The sequence below is a fragment of the Aegilops tauschii genome, chromosome 7 (genome assembly GCF_002575655.3).
Source record: "Aegilops tauschii subsp. strangulata cultivar AL8/78 chromosome 7, Aet v6.0, whole genome shotgun sequence".
In the NCBI taxonomy this organism is placed as follows: Eukaryota; Viridiplantae; Streptophyta; class Magnoliopsida; order Poales; family Poaceae; genus Aegilops; species Aegilops tauschii.
This window is the reverse complement of record NC_053041.3, coordinates 221,084,772-221,104,059: the sequence shown is the minus strand read 5'-3', so window position 1 is coordinate 221,104,059 and position 19,288 is coordinate 221,084,772.

Below are 19,288 nucleotides of genomic sequence, written 5' to 3'. Positions count from 1 at the left end.
TCTGAAATGCTCAATGCACATGATTAGTCTGCAAATGCATTTTCATCAATCACCAAAACCACTTAGGGAGGAATATGCCCTCACAACACGGAGGCCACAAGCGCAGGCTGTAGCACATCCACCTTTTCCAAGCATGCCAACCCACCAAAGCGCCGCCTCTGCCATCAACCTCGTCGACGAGGAAAACGAGCAGGCGCCACGGCCCGTCGAGGCCGAGGCGCTCCCCCGCAACACAATGGACGACGCCGTGATGCGCGTCATCGCCAGGGTTGAGCAGACCTTTGGCGCATGGCGCTTGTGCACCGCGGATCAAGATAGGCATGTCAGCGCCGACAGGCTACAGCTCGCCGCACAACATGATCGATGGCACGCCGCAGAGCAAGCTATGCGCGTCCACGCCGATAGGCTGCGGTTCGCCACACGGCGAGACCGTTGGAGCACCGCAGAGCGAGATGCGCGGCGTGCCGCATAGCAAGAGAGGATGCATCGGCGCTTGCCTGCTGTCGACACTGCATCGCAGCTAGGTACACGTCCCGTCAGTACCCCCATTCCTCTCCAGGAGGGGGCAGGGGCCCTCAGCGCCGTACTTGCACCAGAGGCCGGACGCGTCGTACTTGCACCGGACGCCCGCCGCGCTGTTCGCATGGGTCGCGCCGTCGCTTTGTCCGTGGCCCGCTGGATGCCAACGCGCTGGTCCTTAGGCTCGACCGCCTCCTTCGCCCAGGTGTCCACCTGGGCGCAGTAGAGGAACACGGCCGTCGCATCCTCGAGCTGGTGATCTCCGATGAAATAGCCAACTTGGATCTCGAGATCGCGCTCCAGATGTACCGCGAGCGTGTCGACCGCTTGGACGAACGCCTGCACGAGTTCAGGCAGAGCCAAGAGCTACCATACGCAAGGGCTGCTGGTTATGGTCTCATGGACGCGTTTTATTTTGTTGAGTCGTTTCGACGTGGATAGCTATTTATTCACAACAATCATAGTATTGCTCTGTTTATTCCTCTTTTTCAATGTGTGTACTCTATTTTCCGTTCTTATATGTTCTGTTTCAATGTGTGTATATACGCTTTCCATTCTGTATATGTGGATGATAACAGCTAGATTCAAATTAGTATACAAAAAACAGATAGAAAATGGAATTCATAATATATATATTAATTGTTCATTAGTTCATCACAGAATATATATATATATAATATCATCACATATACATGATGATACTTAACTACTAGGTACAATGCATAAAATTGAAAACAAACGATACTAAAACTAATAATCCGCCAGTATTCCGGCAGCCCCTCGCCAGCAGCTCCCTAGTGCGCGGTGTCTTCCCAGTGCGGAGGCAGTACTCCGCCTCCTCCGCCTCGCAGCGCTTGACGTACCAATCTGCCTCTTGCTGGAGGACGCGCGCGAACGATCGTGCCATTTCGTTGGGCGCCCACCGGAGCTCCTCGTTGGTGGCACGCTGGAGCTTATTGGCCCACCTCTACACAGCGAGGAGGTGCCCAGCGCCTCTGACCTTCCTCGCAAAGTACCCATCTTCGTACACCTCCTCCGCAAGACGACGCGCCCGCCCCCAAAGCTCCACCGCCTCCTTTTTCCAGGCGGCATCACGGGCTTCACAGGCCGCCTGGTACATGGCTTCCTCCTCTGCCATCTCCTTCTTGAACGCCACTTGCCTGGCTTTCTCAGCCGGCGACAGCGACTTCCACAGACAAAGATTGTACTGGCCCCAAAACCAATCCAAAGTTGGGGGTCCGGCGCAACCTCATCCGGCGGCGCGTAGGGGTCCTCGTCGCTGCTATTCGAGTGAGCATCCTTGGGTGGCAGCGACTCCTCGTCGGCGCGTGGGCAGACCGGCGGAGCCATGGTAGAGATTTGAGAGAGAGAGAGATAGGGCGAGCGAGGGGAGGATGTAGATGAGAATGCAGGCGGGACGACATGAGCAAGGTAGTATTTATTGGCGACCGCAATCTAGATCGACGGGAACAGTACACACGCCAGTCGCCAGAATTTACGAGTACTGTAGTTTTAATTACACACGATTCCCGCAGCAAAATCCATGTGTGAACATAATAGCTGACGGTTTCCAATACAGAACCGTGTCTGATTAATGATCCCCGCTACTCACCTACCAAACCTCGAGCCGCGAGATAGAGTGCCAATCGTGTGGGGCTGGCTGTCTTGCTAGATCTTTACATTTTCTTTTTTGAACACCAGATATTTACATCATCTGATGATTTTTTACTCGCACTCAAGTACACAAAAATATGATTTTTCAAACCGTCATGGTTAGCCATTGCATGTAGATTTAGTTCAAATTTGAATTACGGTCATTAAATGGCTAGAAAAACAATTAAATGTCTTTAAAAGGTCAAATGACCTGTGAAAATTTCCAAATTTTCACATGACAGTTGTATTAGTGCACGTTAAACATAAAAAAAATTGAAGGCCATAAGAGGAAGCTATCTCCCGTTCATCATCAAACATGCATTGTTCCCTCTCGGAACCACGAACCTTCTAGTGATTTGCTCCGGTTTGTGAAGGGTGTGTGTCCAAACTATTGTCAAACAGGCCAATTTTTTTACCACATCATCTTGGTGGAATGACATTACATCAAGCAAGGTTTCATGTTTTTCTGATCATTTTTTATTTTTTGGAATTAAAATGCCATGGCACTCCATGCATGTGCCCATGCCGTGAGACCAATATGTTTGAAAATTCCTTCTATTTTACTACACATGGAATTAACTCGCACACAAGTACACAAATATGATTTTTCAAACCGTTATGGTTAGCCGTTGCATGTAGATGTAGTTCAAATTTGAATGGTCATTAAATGGCTATAAAATCACTTAAATGTCTTTAAAAGGTCAAATGACCGCTAGAATTTTCCACATTTTCATAGTACAGTTGTAGTAGTGCACGTTTAACATAGAAAACATTTGAAGGCCGTAAGAGGAAGCTGTCTCCTGTTTGTCATCAAACATGCATGGTTCCCTCTCGGAACCATAAGCCTTCTAGTGAGTTGCTCCGGTTTGTGAGGGGTGTGTGTTCAAACTTTCGTCACACATGCCAATTTTTTTACCACGTCATCTTGGTGGCATGACATTACATTAAGCAAGGTTTCACGTTTTTCTGATCATTTTTTAATTTTTTGGAATTAAAATGGCATGGCACTCCATGCATACATATGCATGTGTCCATGTCGTGAGACCAATATGTTTAAAAATTCCTTCTAATTTACTGCACATGGAATTAGCTCGCACACAAGTACACAAATATGATTTTCAAACCGTTATGGTTAGGCGTTGCATTTAGATGTAGTTCAAATTTGAATTACGGTCATTAAATGGCTAGAAAATCACTTAAATGTCTTTAAAAGGTCAAATGACCCCTAGAAGTTTCCAAATTTTCACATTACAGTTGTAGTAGTGCACGTTAAACATAGAAAGAAATTGAAGGCCATAAGAGGAAGCTATGTCCTGTTCGTCATCAAACATGCATTGTTCCCTCTCGGAACCATGAGCTTTCTAGTGAGTTGTTCCCGTTTGTGAGGGGTGTGTGTCCAAACTTTCGTCAAACATGCCAATTTTTTTGCCACATCATCTTGGTGGCATGACATTACATCAAGCAAGGTTTCATGTGTTTCTGATCATTTTTTAATTTTTTGGAATTAAAATGCCATGGCACTCCATGCATACATATGCATGTGTCCATGTCGTGAGACAAAGATGTTTGAAAATTCCTTCTAATTTACTGCACATGGAATTAACTCACACACAAGTACACAAATATGATTTTTCAAATCGTTATGGTTAGGCGTTGCATGTAGATGTAGTTCAAATTTGAATTACGGTCATTAAACGCCTAGAAAATCACTTAAATGTCTTTAAAAGGTCAAATGACCGCTAGAATTTTCCACATTTTCACAGTACAGTTGTAGTGGTGCACGTTAAACATAGAAAAGAATTTGAAGGCCGTAAGAGGAAGCTATCTCCTCTTCGTCATCAAACATGCGTTGTTCCTTCTCGGAACCATGAGCCTTCTAGTGAGTTGCTCCGTTTTGTGAGTGGTGTGTGTCCAAACTTTCGTCACACATGCCAATTTTTTATCACATCATCTTGGTGGCATGACATTACATTAAGCAAGGTTTCGTGTTTTTCTGATCGTTTTTTAATTTTTTGGAATTAAAATGCCATGGCACTCCATGCATACATATGCATGTGTCCATGTCGTGAGACCAATATGTTTGAAAATTCCTTCTAATTTACTGCACATGGAATTAACTCGCACACAAATACACAAATATGATTTTTCAAACCATTATGGTTAGGCGTTGCCTATAGATGTACTTCAAATTTGAATTACGGTCATTAAATGGCTAGAAAATAACTTAAATGTCTTTAAAAGTTCAAATGACCCCTAGAATTTTGCTAATTTTCACATTACAGTTGCAGTAGTGCACGTTAAACGTAAAAAAAATTGAAGGCCGTAAGAGGAAGCTATGTCCTATTCGTCATGAAACATGCACTGTTCCCTCTCAGAACCATGAGCCTTCTAGTGAGTTGCTCCTGTTTGTGAGGGGTGTGTGTCCAAACTTTCGTCAAACATGCCAATTTTTTTACCATATCATCTTTGTGGCATGACATTACATCAGGCAAGGCTTCTTGTGTCTCTGATCATTTTTTGATTTTTTGGAATTAAAATGCCAGGGCACTCCATGCATACATATGCATGTGTCCATGTCGTGAGACCAATATGTTTGAAAATTCCTTCTAATTTAGTGCACGTGGAATTAACCCGCACACAAGTACACAAATATGATTTTTCAGTCCGTTATGTTTAGGCGTTGCATTTAGATGTAGTTCAAATTTGAATTACGGTCACTAAATGGCTAGAAAATCACTTAAATGTCTTTAAAAGGTCAAATGACCCCTAGAATTTTCCAAATTTTCACATTACAGTTGTAGTAGTGCATGTTAAACATAGAAAAAAAATTGAAGGCCATAAGAGGAAGCAATCTCCCGTTCGTCATCACACACGCATTGTTCCCTCTCGGAACCACGAGCTTTCTAGTGACTTGCTCCGGTTTGTGAGGGGTGTGTGGCCAAACATTCGTCAAACATGCCATATTTTTACCACATCATCTTGGTGGCATGACATTACATCAAGCAAGGTTTCATGTGTTTCTGATCATTTTTTAATTTTTTGGAATTAAAATGCCATGGCACTCCATGCATATATATGCATTTGTCCATGTCGTGAGACCAATATGTTTGAAAATTCCTTCTAATTTACTGCACATGGAATTAACTCGCACACAAGTACACAAATATGATTTTTCAAATCGTTATGGTTAGGCGTTGCATGTAGATGTAGTTCAAATTCGAATTACGGTCATTAAATAGCTAGAAAATGACTTAAATGTCTTTAAAAGGTCAAATGACCACTAGAATTTGCCGATTTTTTCACATTATAGTTGTAGTAGTGCACGTTTAACGTAGAAAAAAATGATGCCCATAAGTGGAAGCTATCTCCCGTTCGTCATCAAACATGCATTGTTCCCTCTCGGAACCACGAGCCTTCTAGTGACTTGCTCCGGTTTGTGAGGGGTGTGTGTCCAAACTTTCGTCAAACATGCCAATTTTTTACCACATCATCTTGGTTGCATGACATTACATCAAGCAAGGTTCCATGTGTTTCTGATATTTTTTTGATTTTTCTTGGTATTAAAATGCCAGAGCAGTCCATCCATACATATGCATGTGTCCATGTCGTGAGACAAATATGTTTGAAAATTCCGTCTAATTTACTGCATATGGAATTAACTCGCACACAAGTATACAAATATGATTTTTCAAACCGTTATGGTTAGCCGTTGCTTGTAGATGTAGTTCAAATTTGAACGGTCATTAAATGGCTAGAAAATCACTTAAACGACTTCAAAAGGTCAAATGACCACTAGAATTTTCTACATTTTCACAGTACAGTTGTAGTAGTGCATGTTAAACATAGAAAAAATTGAAGGCCGTAAGAGGAAGCTATCTCCTCTTCGTCATCAAACATGCATTGTTCCCTCTCGGAACCACGAGGCTTCTAGTGAGTTGCTCCGGTTTGTGAGGGGTGTGTGTCCAAACTTTCGTCACACATGCCAATTTCTTGCCACATCATCCTGGTGGCATGACATTACATTAAGCAAGGTTTCACGTTTTTCTGATCATTTTTTAATTTTTTGGAATTAAAATGCCATGGCACTCCATGCATATATATGCATGTGTCCATGTCGTGAGACAAATATGTTTGAAAATTCCTTCTAATTTACTGCACATGGAATTAACTCGCACACAAGTACACAAATATGATTTTTCAAACCGTTATGGTTAGGCGTTGCATGTAGATGTAGTTCAAATTTGAATTACGGTCATTAAATGGCTAGAAAATCACTTAAATGTCTTTAAAAGGTCAAATGACCAATAGAATTTTCCAAATTTTCACATTACAGTAGTAGTAGTGCACGTTAAACGTATAAAAAAATTGAAGGCCATAGGAGGAAGCTATCTCTAGTTCGTCATCAAACATGCATTGTTCCCTCTTGGAACCATGAGCCTTCTAGTGAGTTGCTCCCGTTTATGAGGGGTCTGTGTCCAAACTTTCGTCAGACATGCTTATTTTTTTACCACATCATCTTGGTGGCATGACATTACATCAAGCAAGGTTTCATGTGTTTCTGATCATTTTTTATTTTTTGGAATTAAAATGCCAATGCACTCCATCCATACATATGCATGTGTCCATGTCGTGAGACAAAGATGTTTGAAAATTCCTTCTAATGTATTGCACATGGAATTAACTCGAATACAAGTAAAAAATATTATTTTTTCAAATTGTTATGATTAGGCGTTGCATGTAGATGTAGTTCAAATTTGAATTACGGTCATTAAATGGCTAGAAAATAACTTAAATGTCTTTAAAAGGTCAAATGACCCCTGGAATTTTCCAAATTTTCACAATACAGTTGTAGTAGTGCAGGTTAAACATAGACAAAAATTGAAGGCCATAAGAGGAAGCTATCTCCCGTTCGTCACCAAACATGCATTGTTCCCTCTCGGAACCATGAGCCTTCTACTGAGTTGCTCCCGTTTGTGAGGGTTGTGTGTCCAAACTTTCGTCAAACATGCCAAGTTTTTTGCCACATCATCTTGGTGGCATGACATTACATCAAGCAAGGTTTCATGTGTTTCTGATCATTTTTTAATTTTTTGGAATTAAAATGCCATGGCACTCCATGCATACATATGCATGTGTCCATGTGGTGAGACAAAGATGTTTGAAAATTCCTTCTAATTTACTGCACATAGAATTAACTCGCACACAAGTACACGAATATGATTTTTCAAACCGTTATGGTTAGTCGTTGCATGTAGATGTAGTTCAAATTTGAATTACGTTCATTAAATGGCTAGAAAATCAATTAAATGTCTTTAAAAGGTCAATGACCCCTAGAATTTTCCTAATTTTCACATTACAGTTGTAGTAGTGCACGTTAAACGTAGAAAACATTTGAAGGCCGTAAGAGGAAGCTATCTCCCGTTCGTCATCAAACATGCATTGAACCCTCTCGGAACCATGAGCCTTCTAGTGAGTTGCTCCCGTTTGTGAGGGGTGTGTGTCCAAACTTTCGTCAAACATGCCATTTTTTTTACCACATCATCTTAGTGGCATGACATTACATCAAGCAAGGTTTCATGCGTTTCTGATCATTTTTTAATTTTTTGGAAATTAAATGCCATGGCACACCATGCATACATATGCATGTGTCCATGTCGTGAGACCAATATGTTTGAAAATTCCTTATTACTTACTGCACATGGAATTAACTCACACACAAGTACACAAATATGATTTTTCAAACCGTTATGGTTAGGCGTTGCATGTAGATGTAGTTCAAATTTGAATTACGGTCATTAAATGGCTAGAAAATCACTTAAATGTCTTTAAAAGGTCAAATGACCCCTAGAATTTTCCTAATTTTCATATTACAGTTGTAGTAGTGCACGTTAAACGTAGAAAAATTGAAGGCCATAAGGGGAAGCTATCTCCCGTTCGTCATCAAACATGCATTGTCCCCTCTCGGAACCACGAGCCTTCTAGTGACTTGCTCCGGTTTGTTAGGGGCGTGTGTCCAAACTTTCGTCAAACATGCAAAAAAAATTTACCACATCATCTTGGTGGCATGACATTACATCAAGCAAGGTTTCATGTGTTTCTGATCATTTTTCAATTTTTTGGAACTAAAATGCCATGGCACTCCATGCATACATATGCATGTGTCCATGTTATGAGACCAATATGTTTAAAGATTCCTTCTAATTTACTGCACATGGAATTAAGTCGCACTCAAGTACACAAATATGATTTTTCAAACCGTTATGGTTAGGCGTTGCATGTAGATGTAGTTCAAATTTGAATTACGGTCATTAAATGGCTAGAAAATCACTTAAATGTCTTTAAAAAAGTTAAATGACCCCTAGAATTTTTGAATTTTTCACATTACGGTTGTAGAAGTGGACATTAAACGTAGAAAAAAAATTCAAGGCCATAAGAGGAAGCTATCTCCCGTTCGTCATCAAACATACATTGTTCCCTCTCGGAACCACGAGCCTTCTAGTGACTTGCTCCGGTTTGTGAGGGGTGTGTGTCCAAACTTTCTTCAAACATGCCAATTTTTACCACATCATCTTTGTGGCATGAGATTACATCAAGCAAGGTTTCATGTGTTTCTGATATTTTTTAATTTTTTTGGAATTAAAATGCCATGTCACTCCATGCATACATATGCATGTGTCCATGTCGTGAGACAAATATGTTTCAAAATTCCATCTAATTTACTTCACATGGAATTAACTCGCACACAAGTACACAAATATGATTTTTAAAACCGTTATGGTTAGGCGTCGCATGTAGATGTAGTTCAAATTTGAATTACGGTCATTAAATGGCTAGAAAATCACTTAAATGTCTTTAAAAGGTCAAATGACCCCTAGAATATTGCAAATTTTCACATTACAGTTCTAGTAGTGCACGTTAAACATAGAAAAAAAATTGAAGGCCGTAAGACGAAGCTATCTCCCGATCGTCATCAAACATGCATTGTTCCCTCTCAGAACCACGAGCCTTCTAGTGAGTTGCTCTGGTTTGTGAGGGGTGTGTGTCTAAATTTTCGTCAAACATGCCAATTTTTTACCACATCATCTTGGTGGCATGACATTACATCAACCAGTGTTTCATATGTTTCTGATTTTTTTTTATTTTTTGGAATTAAAATGCCATGGCACTCCATGCATACAAATCCATGTGTCTATGTCGTGAGACAAATATGTTTGGAAATTCCTTCTAATTTACTACACATTGAATTAACTCGCACACAAGTACACAAATATGATTTTTCAAACCGTTATGGTTAGCCGTTGCATCTAAATGTAGTTCAAATTTGAATTACGGTCATTAAATGGCTAGAAAATCACTTAAATGTCTTCAAAAGGTCAAATGACCCTTGAAATTTTCCAAATTTTTACATGACAGTTGTATTAGTGCACGTTACACGTAGAAAAAATTTGAAGGCTGTAAGAGGAAGCTATCTCCCGTTCGTCATCAAACATGCGTTGTTCCCTCTCAGAACCACAAGCCTTCTAGTGAGTTGCTACGGTTTGTCAGGGGTGTGTGTCCAAACTTTCGTCACACATGCCAAAAATGTTACCACATCATCTTGGTGGCATGACATTACATCAACCAAGGTTTCATGTGTTTCTGATTCTTTTTAATTTTTTGGAATTTAAATGCCATGGCACTCCATGCTTAATTGTGCCATAGCCGTTAGACCAATATGTTTGAAAATTCCTTCCATTTTACTGCACATGGAATTAAATCGCACACAAGTACACATATATGACTTTTCAACCGTTATGGTGAACTGTTGCATGTACATGTAGTTCAAATTTCAATTACGGTCATTAAATGGCTAGAAAATCACTTAAATGTCTTAATAGGTCAAATGACCCCTGAAATTTTCCAAAATTTGACATGACAGTTGTATTAGTACTACAAAATTTCTCGTACATTTGAAACACCATCCGTTGTCACTTTACTCCAAATTCGTCTTTCACAGCTAATAAAAATTATCGACAACATCACACGCAGTTGTTTTCTAGGAACCTTTTGCGATGAAAATATCTGGGTCTATTTAAGTCTCCCTCCTTAAGCTTCGCCGGCTCGTCTGCTCCAGTGCTGGCAACCCCCGAATCCACGAATCCCGATCCCCATTCCTCCACCCCCTTCTTGCAAAGATGACGCTGTGGAAACGCTTTGTGAAGGCCTGTACGATGGCCGCGTCCCCGTCCCCCCGAGCACCGCCGCCTGCGCCGAGAGCACGACCGCCTCCGCCGGGAGTGCCGCCGCATCCACATTGAGCGCGGCCGCTTCCACTGAGAGGGCGTCTGCGGCAGCCGACAGGGCAGTTGGAGAAGCCGAGACGGCTGCAGTTGCTGCGGTGACGGCGGCTGCAAATGCCGAGAGCGCTCGAGCTGCCGTCCGTGCCGCCAATGTTGCCCTGGCCTGGGTCGAGGCCATCCACACCAAGATCGAGTATGCACATGCCAAGATATTCCAGGCCACCTCGGACTCCAGCATGCAACCCACGTCCGAAAAGGCGGCGGCGGCCATGGAGCACCTGCTGCCTCATGAGGTCGCCGAGCGGGAGCTAGAGATGTAGGAGGCGGCAAAGATCGAGGAGCGCCGGGAGGAGGAGTTGCGTGTGGCCGAGGTCGAGGTAGAGAAGAGTCTGTCCGTCGAGGAATCGGCGGTGGAGTACCAACGCAAGCTTTGGCGCAGCCACTACGACGAGTACTACAACATTGAGGGCGTCGACGAGGACGAGGACGCGGTTGACTTCAGCAGGGGGGATGTGGAGTCCACCAACGGCGGCATGTCGCCAGGACAAGTCATCGATGTCTCATCTCACACCAGTGATGCATAGGCCGGCGCGGCGGCGGATTTGTTAAAATTATGCATACTTAGGCTTTGTTTTTAATGCTGGTCTTTTGTTGGAGCAATGTTTAGGTCAATTGGCTCTGTTTAATTACTAAAATTGCTCGATTCAGTAAGTGTGGTATGTCTGCTGTACGCTCTTTTGTGTGCCCAAATTAGCAAGCGATGTTAAATTATGCAATGACGTAATCGGGGAAATTACCACCAAAATTTGAATTATCAAAGTCATCCCATGCGCGTAAAGCAGAAGAATCGTTTGCGATGCACACAATCATTCAAAGTGAATGGTCCAGCGGCACCGCGCGCAAAGTTTCCCTCCACATTTCCAAAATTTTGTCCTACCGCCAAAATATCAAACCCCACCCCATTTTCTCCCCGACCACAAGTCACATTTCCCCTATTTCCTCCTTCCTTCCTAAGCTATAGCCGCTTCCTCGCTCTCGCCGTCTCGCATCCTACCACCGGGGTAGCCATGGTCTTCTTCAAAGACCTCTCCAGCGATTCCTCCTCCGGCGACGACTCCTTCACCACCCGGGTATGCCTCTCTTCTCTCTCTCTCGGGCTATGACTTGGAATGCAGGATTTTTACCCGGCGGTCGATTTGAGTCATTTCTTCCTCTTGTAGCTCCCTAGGACCATGAGTGGCTACGAATGGAGCGGGGTGGCTAAAGATCTATCTTCTCGTTGTCACCATCAGTCTCCATGCGTGAAGCTAGTTGCGTTTGAATCTGTGGACAGTGGGAGGAAGTTTCTGGCATGTGCAGAAAAGGTTAGACCCTCTTTCGTTGTTACAAATCATTTGTTAGATGTGATTCAGACACTGTCACGGTCCCAACCCATTCATACCACACCTTCAACCAAGCGCATCCTAAGACAGTGCCACAGTTTGTACCTAGTATCTTAAATTGTTGCCATCTCATCAGCGGTGCAGCCAACTTTGGTCCACACATCCAAGCAGCCAAGCAGTAAAATACTAAATCTTTATGGCACGAAGGAACTGGGCATCAGAGCAACTACGTGCTCCGGAGTCCGGGTCCCTGATTTTTTTCCGTTGTATCGGCTCGCCCGTGCAGGGCACTGGTGCGAGATGTAGCAACAGTTGTCTTTACCCCAGTTTTGTCATACATAGTGGACGGCCTTAGTGCTAGTAGTTCTATGTTACTAAATTTGTGCATGCACACACCTGTTAGTATCAATTTGCTGTCATCCAAACACTGTCGCTATGTGATGTCTACTAGACAACCTTCTTCTTGTAGACGTTGTTGGGCCTCCAAGTGCAGAGGTTTGTAGGATAGTAGCAAATTTCCCTCAAGTGGATGACCTAACGTTTATCAATCAGTGGGAGGCGTAGGATGAAGATGGCCTCTCTCAGAAAACCCGGCAACCAAATAACAAAGAGTCTCTTGTGTCACGAACACACCCAATACAATGGTAAATTGTATAGGTGCACTAGTTCGACAAAGAGATGGTGATACAAGTGCAATATGGATGGTAGATATAGGTTTTTGTAATCTGAAAATATAAAAACAGCAAGGTAACTAATGATAAATGTGAGCACAAATGGTATTGCAATGCTTCGAAACAAGGCCTAGGGTTCATACTTTCACTAGTGCAAGTTCTCTCAACAATAATAGTATAATTGGATCATATAACAATCCCTCAACAATGCAACAAAGAGTCACTCCAAAGTCACTAATAGCGGAGAACAAACGAAGAGATTATTGTAGGGTACGGAACCACCTCAAAGTTATTCTTTCTGATTGATCTATTCAAGAGTCCGTAGTAAAATAACACGAAGCTATTCTTTCCGTTCGATCTATCCTAGAGTTCGTACTAGAATAACACCTTAAGACACAAATCAATCAAAACCCTAATGTCATCTAGATACTCCAATGTCACCACAAGTATCCACGGGTATGATTATACGATACGCATCACACAATCTCAGATTCATCTATTCAACCAACACAAAGAACTTCAAAGAGTGCCCCAAAGTTTCTACCGGAGAGTCAAGACGAAAACATGTGCCAACCCCTATGCATAAGTTCACAAGGTCACTGAACCCTCAGGTTGATCAACAAAACATACATCAAGTAGATCACGTGAATATCCCACTGTCACCACAGATAAGGACATGCAAGACATACAGCAAGTGTTCTCAAATCCTTAAAGACTCAATCTGATAAGATAACTTCAAAGGGAAAACTCAATCCATTACAAGAGAGTAGAGGGGGTGAAACATCATAAGATCCAACTATAATAGCAAAGCTCGCGATACATCAAGATCATGCCAAATCAAGAACACGAGAGAGAGATCAAGCACATAGCTACTGGTACATACCCTCAGCCCCGAGGGTGAACTACTCCCTCCTCGTCATGGAGAGCGCCGGGATGATGAAGATGGCCACCGGTGATGGATCCCCCCCTCCGGCAGGGTGCCGGAACAGGGTCCCGATTGGTTTTTGGTGGCTACAGAGGCTTGCGACGGTGGAACTCCTGATCTAGGTTTCTTTCTGGGGGTTACTGTATTTATAGGAATTTTTGGCGTCGGTCTCATGTCAGGGGGGGTCTCCGAGTCGTCCACGAGATAGGGGGTGCGCCCTCTACCCTCGTGGATGGCTCGGGACTCTTCTGGCCCAACTCTTTTACTCCGGAGGCTTCTTTTGGTCCACAAAAAATCATCAAAAATTGGCATGTCAATTGGACTCCGTTTGGTATTCCTTTTCTGTAAAACTCAAAAACAAGGAAAAAACAGAAACTGGCACTGGGCTCTAGGTTAATAGGTTAGTCCCAAAAATCATATAAAATAGCATATTAAAGCCCATTAAACATCCAAAACAGATAATATAATAGCAAGGAACAAGAAAAAATTATAGATACGTTGGAGACGTATCACTATGCCGTTGCAGTTATATTTACCTTCCACATAAAATGTTCAATTTGTTATTTATTGTGCATGAGTAAGAACTTGTAGCGTTGTTGTAGTTAATTATAGCTTTTGATGTTCCAGAATTTGGTTGTTGTCTCAGTAGCCATTAATTCATTTGCACATTGATCTTTTTGAGAAGATATGTCATAATTAACATGTTTCTTCAGTTTTTCAAAATAAGCATTGGTGTTTTTCTATGTTGCTATAAACCCATTTCCCCTAGAATTGTTACAGATCTAGTTTTAAATATTATAGGATGAACGAAAGTGTTCTTACTTGGAGTGGGTTGATCAAGAATGGCCATAGTTTTTGAAGATGTACCTAGCGAAGCTCTCGAGAATGTATGAGGGAGTGAACAGAGAAAGTGTTGTCAACGCTGAAGAATATTTGAAGACGCGGGATAAAAATAGGAAGGTGGGGAATGAGCTAAAAAATTTAAATCAGACTTTGCTAAGATGGTGTTGGCGAAGGAGGAGGCACTTTCCCAGTTGGCCAATGCAAAACAGGTTCTTACTGAACTGAAAGCAGAGGTGGATAAGACGGGCCTGGATGATCTCCATTAGGGAAATGAATATATTATTCTAATATTGTGCTTATGAAGTTGAACTAGCTATATGTTGTACTATGCTGTTTTCATGTAGCTATCGTACTATGATGTTATAATATATTTATGTGCCTGATATGAATTGGCAATTAGCTATTCGATTTGAAATGTGAATTTGCATAATACTGGAATTATTAATTGTAAACTAATAAACCTGCTAAATGTGTCATGGAACTTTGCAAACGGTTCTAGCAGTAAAAGTGCTTGTGATGGATAGCCCAATGCCACACTGTTTTCTTCATCAAATCGTGTGTGATGTAGTTGATAAAAGCAAACAGTTAACCAAGGCAGAGCGTGTGTGATAGTTACACCTTTCACACACGAGCCTACACATAAAACTGTGTGGGATGTACAAACGAACGAAAACGTTTTCCCTGGATTGACTGTGTGGGATGTACATAAGAACGAAAACGTTTTCCCTGGATTGACTGTGTGGGATGTACATAAGAACGGAAACGTATTCCTTGGATTGACTGTGTGTGATATACATACGAACGGAAACGTTTTCCATGGATTGACTGTGTGGGATGTACATAACAACGGAAACTATCCCTTGGATTGATTGTGTGTGATATACATACCTACGGAAATGTTTTTCTGGGATTCACCGTGTGGGATGTACATACCTACGGAAATGATTGGGTTTCGATGCCTCGCCCGATCGCACACGAGCTCATTGAGGGAGTCCCGGATTAAGGGGTCCTCGGGCATTCGGCCTGATATCTATGGGCCGGACTGATGGGCCGTGAAGATACGAAGACCGAAGACTATATTCGTGTCCGGATTGGACTTTCCTTGGCGTGGAAGGCAAGCTAGGCGACCAACTATGAAGATTCCTTCTTATGTAACCGACTCCATGTAACCCTAGATCTCTCCGGTGTCTATATAAACCGGAGAGCATAGTCCGGATAGGACACATTCATTACCATATATTCACATAGGCTAGACTTATAGGGTTTAGCCATTACGATCTCGTGGTAGATCAACTTTTGTAATACTCATATTCATCAAGATCAATCAAGCAGGAAGTAGGGCATTACCTCCATAGAGAGGGCCCGAACCTAGGTAAACATCGTGTCCCCCGTCTCCTGTTACCATCGATCCTAGACGCACAGTTCGGGACCCCCTACCCGAGATCCGCCGGTTTTGACACCGACATTGGTGCTTTCATTGAGAGTTCCGCTGTGCCGTCGCCAAGAGGCTTGATGGCTCGCCTTGTTTTCAAGGATAATATCATCTCCGGAGGAGTCCTGGCCCCAGGCCAAACTCTCCGGCTGGGCGGATTCGTCATGACCGCCGGGTCGGCCCTTAAGCCAACGATGACCTCTCAAGTCATCGAAAATCGCCTCCGCATCGATCCCGAATACTCCACCCGCATGGATCCAATGGAGTTGTCGTCATTAAACGAACTCCTGGATCGCATGGCCGCCTTGGTGGTCGGTACAGACTACAATCGGGTTGGGCTTAAACCCGACCAGAGAGAAATCAAAACTCCGCCGATCACCCATCAGATAGCGGTAGTCGAGGACGGAGCAACTCTTCTACTATATTGAAGACGAACTATGTTCAGATCTCCGATCTTGAAGGGCTGGATATTCTCCGCCAGAAAGGCATGTCCCGTCCCCCAAACATGGAGTCGGATGATGAGCCTAAAAAATCAGTCGATATCCCGGAGCCTGAACTGCCAGGTCCGGTAGATCCTCAAACCCCGGATCCAAAATCGGGTCAGGGTTCGGATTTCGCTCCACCCACGCACTCGGACGTAGACGCTCTCATGAGCATCAAACAAAAGTCTCACGAAACGGTCCACCACTTCTGGGCCAGATTCCTCCTTGTCAAAAATAAGGTAAAAGATTGCCGCGACGAAGACGTGATAGCGGCATTCCGCAACAATTGCGCGGACGGAGGAATCCTCAACGCCATCAATCGCCGCCATACCGAAATTTGCTGACTTAGCAACCATCGTACAACAGTACTACGCGATGGAAAGCGCCTGGGAAACTCGGGCAGCTCGCTGGGAACCACCAGCCACAACCCAACTCCCCCTACAGGCGAAAAGGGCGTACCCTCGTGGCACGCCCAGTCCCACAGTCAAAAAACACAAAGCCACCATACGGCACGGCACCGTTCTGGAGGGGTGGCTCGATGGCCCATGCAAAATACATGCAACATTAGATACCATGGCAACCCACAGCCTTAGAGCATGTTGGATACTACAACAGGTAGCCAAGAGCGGCGAGGACATCCTTATAAAGGACGCCCCGGAACAGTACCTCCCAGAAGATGACGACCCAAGAGTATTGACAGTCTTCGAGACATTCGCTTCAAATAACAAGCGCAAATGGGCACTTCGCGAGCTCAACGAAGTTTGCCAAATTGCCGTAATAAACCCATGGAACGACACGGCTATAACATTCAACGCCGGTGACGAACCAAAGTACAGAAAAGTATGAGCACCAGCTGCGTTAGTCCTCAGCCCCATCGTGGATGGGTTTCGACTCAGCAAGGTCCTCATGGCCGGTGGCAGCGGACTAAATCTCATTTATGAGGACACACTCCATAAAATGGAAATAGACAGGAGCCGCGGCAAACAAAGTAGCACAACCTTCCAGGGAATTATTCCTAGTCGGGAGGCGCGGTGCGCGGGCAAAGTCACACTCGACGTGGTATTCGGCACGCCGGAGAACTATCGGTCCGAAGAAATAACCTTCCAAGTGGCCCCTTTCAGCAGCGGGTATCACGCCTTATTGGGGTGGGATGCTTTCACACGCTTCCAAGCTATACCTCACTACGGATATATGAAGCTCAAAATGCCCGGACCAAACGGTATAATCACTCTCGATAGTGATCCGGACATAGCACTCCGCGCTGAAAACAAAACCGCATCCTTGGCCTTGGAAACGCTATCCGAAGCCCTCGCGGCCGAAGAATTAGCTGCACTACGCTCCACGGTGGACAGAGACGATGTGATCCTCGACAAACGCCCCAAATCCACCTCATTCAAACTAGCAGAAGAAATAGTCAAATTCCAGGTCCACCCAACGGACCCCAAGAAGACAGCATCTATCGGAGCTCAACTGACACGAATAGTTGACGCCACACTACGAGAGTTCCTGCGCGAAAACTGGGACATATTTGCCTGGCACCCTTCAGATATGCCAGGGATCCCACGCAAGTTGGCCGAACATAGCCTCTACATATTAAAAGGATTTAAACCAGTCAAGCAAACACTGCGGCGCTTTTCCGAACCCAAGTGACAAGCCATGGGGGAGGAGCTGGCCAAGCTCATCGAGGCCGGATTCATTAGAGAAATCAAACACCCGGACTGGCTGGCAAACCTGGTGATGGTACCAAAGAAAGATAAATCCTGGCGCATGTGTGTCGATTTCAAGGATCTCAACAAGGCTTGCCCTAAGGATCCTTTTCCCCTTCCCCGCATTGACCAAATCATTGACGCCACCGCAGGACACGACTCACTGTGTTTCCTCGATGCATATTCCGGATACCATCAAATCAAAATGAAGGAATCCGATCAAGCTGCAACAGCATTTATTACCCCATACGGGCCGTTTTGCTTCAACACCATGCCTTTCGGGCTCAAGAACGCCGGCGCCACCTACCAGCGCATGATCCAAACATGCCTCGAGAAACAGATCGGCAAGACGGTAGAAGCTTACGTTGATGACGTCGTCATTATGACTAGGCATGTCAAAACACTAATAGACGACTTACGTCTCACGTTTGACAACCTCCGGGCATATGACATTAAGCTCAACCCGGAGAAGTGTGTCTTCGGCGTCCCCGCCGGAAAACTGCTGGGCTTCATAGTTTCCAATAGAGGAATCGAAGCAAATCCGGCTAAAATCTGAGCTCTGACACAGTTAGCTACACCAACAGACCTCAAACAGGTCCAAAAGCTGGCAGGATGCGTGCCAGCACTAAGCTGCTTTATCTCCAGACTAGGAGAAAAGGCACTCCCACTCTATCGCCTCTTACGGCGCACGGATAACTTCGAATGGACAGACGCGGCGACTGCCGGACTGGAGGAAATAAAGACCCTCCTAGCAAGCAATCCAATCCTGGCTGCACCAAACGCAGGCGAACCCATGTTGCTATACATATCGGCAACGCATCAAGTGGTGACCGCCGTTCTCGTCGTCGAACGAGAACAGGACGTACACAAATTTCCGCTCCAAAAGCCGGTATACTACGTATCCAGCGTCCTCACACCATGCAAATCCCGGTACCCTCACTATCAAAAGATAGCATATGCGGTCTTCATGCCATCTCGAAAATTGCAACACTACTTTCAGGAGTGCTCGATCACGGTGGCTTCTGAAGTGCCCCTCAATGATATAATCAACAACCGGGATGCAACGGGCCGGTTTGCCAAATGGGCCATTGAGCTCCTGCCATTCGACATCACGTACAAACCATGTCGAGCCATCAAATCCCAGGTACTGGCTGACTTCGTCGCCGAATGGACAGAGGCCGAACTCCCTAAAGAGTACGGTGCATATTCCAACTGGGTGATGCATTTCGACGGCTCCAAAATGTTGCGGGCGGGCGTCGTATTAACGTTCCCCACAGGAGATATCGTCCAGTACGTACTCCAAATATTATACACAGTCTCCAACAATGCAGCCGAATACAAGGCCTTGCTGCATGGCCTTCGGATGGCCGTATCAATGGGCATACAACGCCTGGAG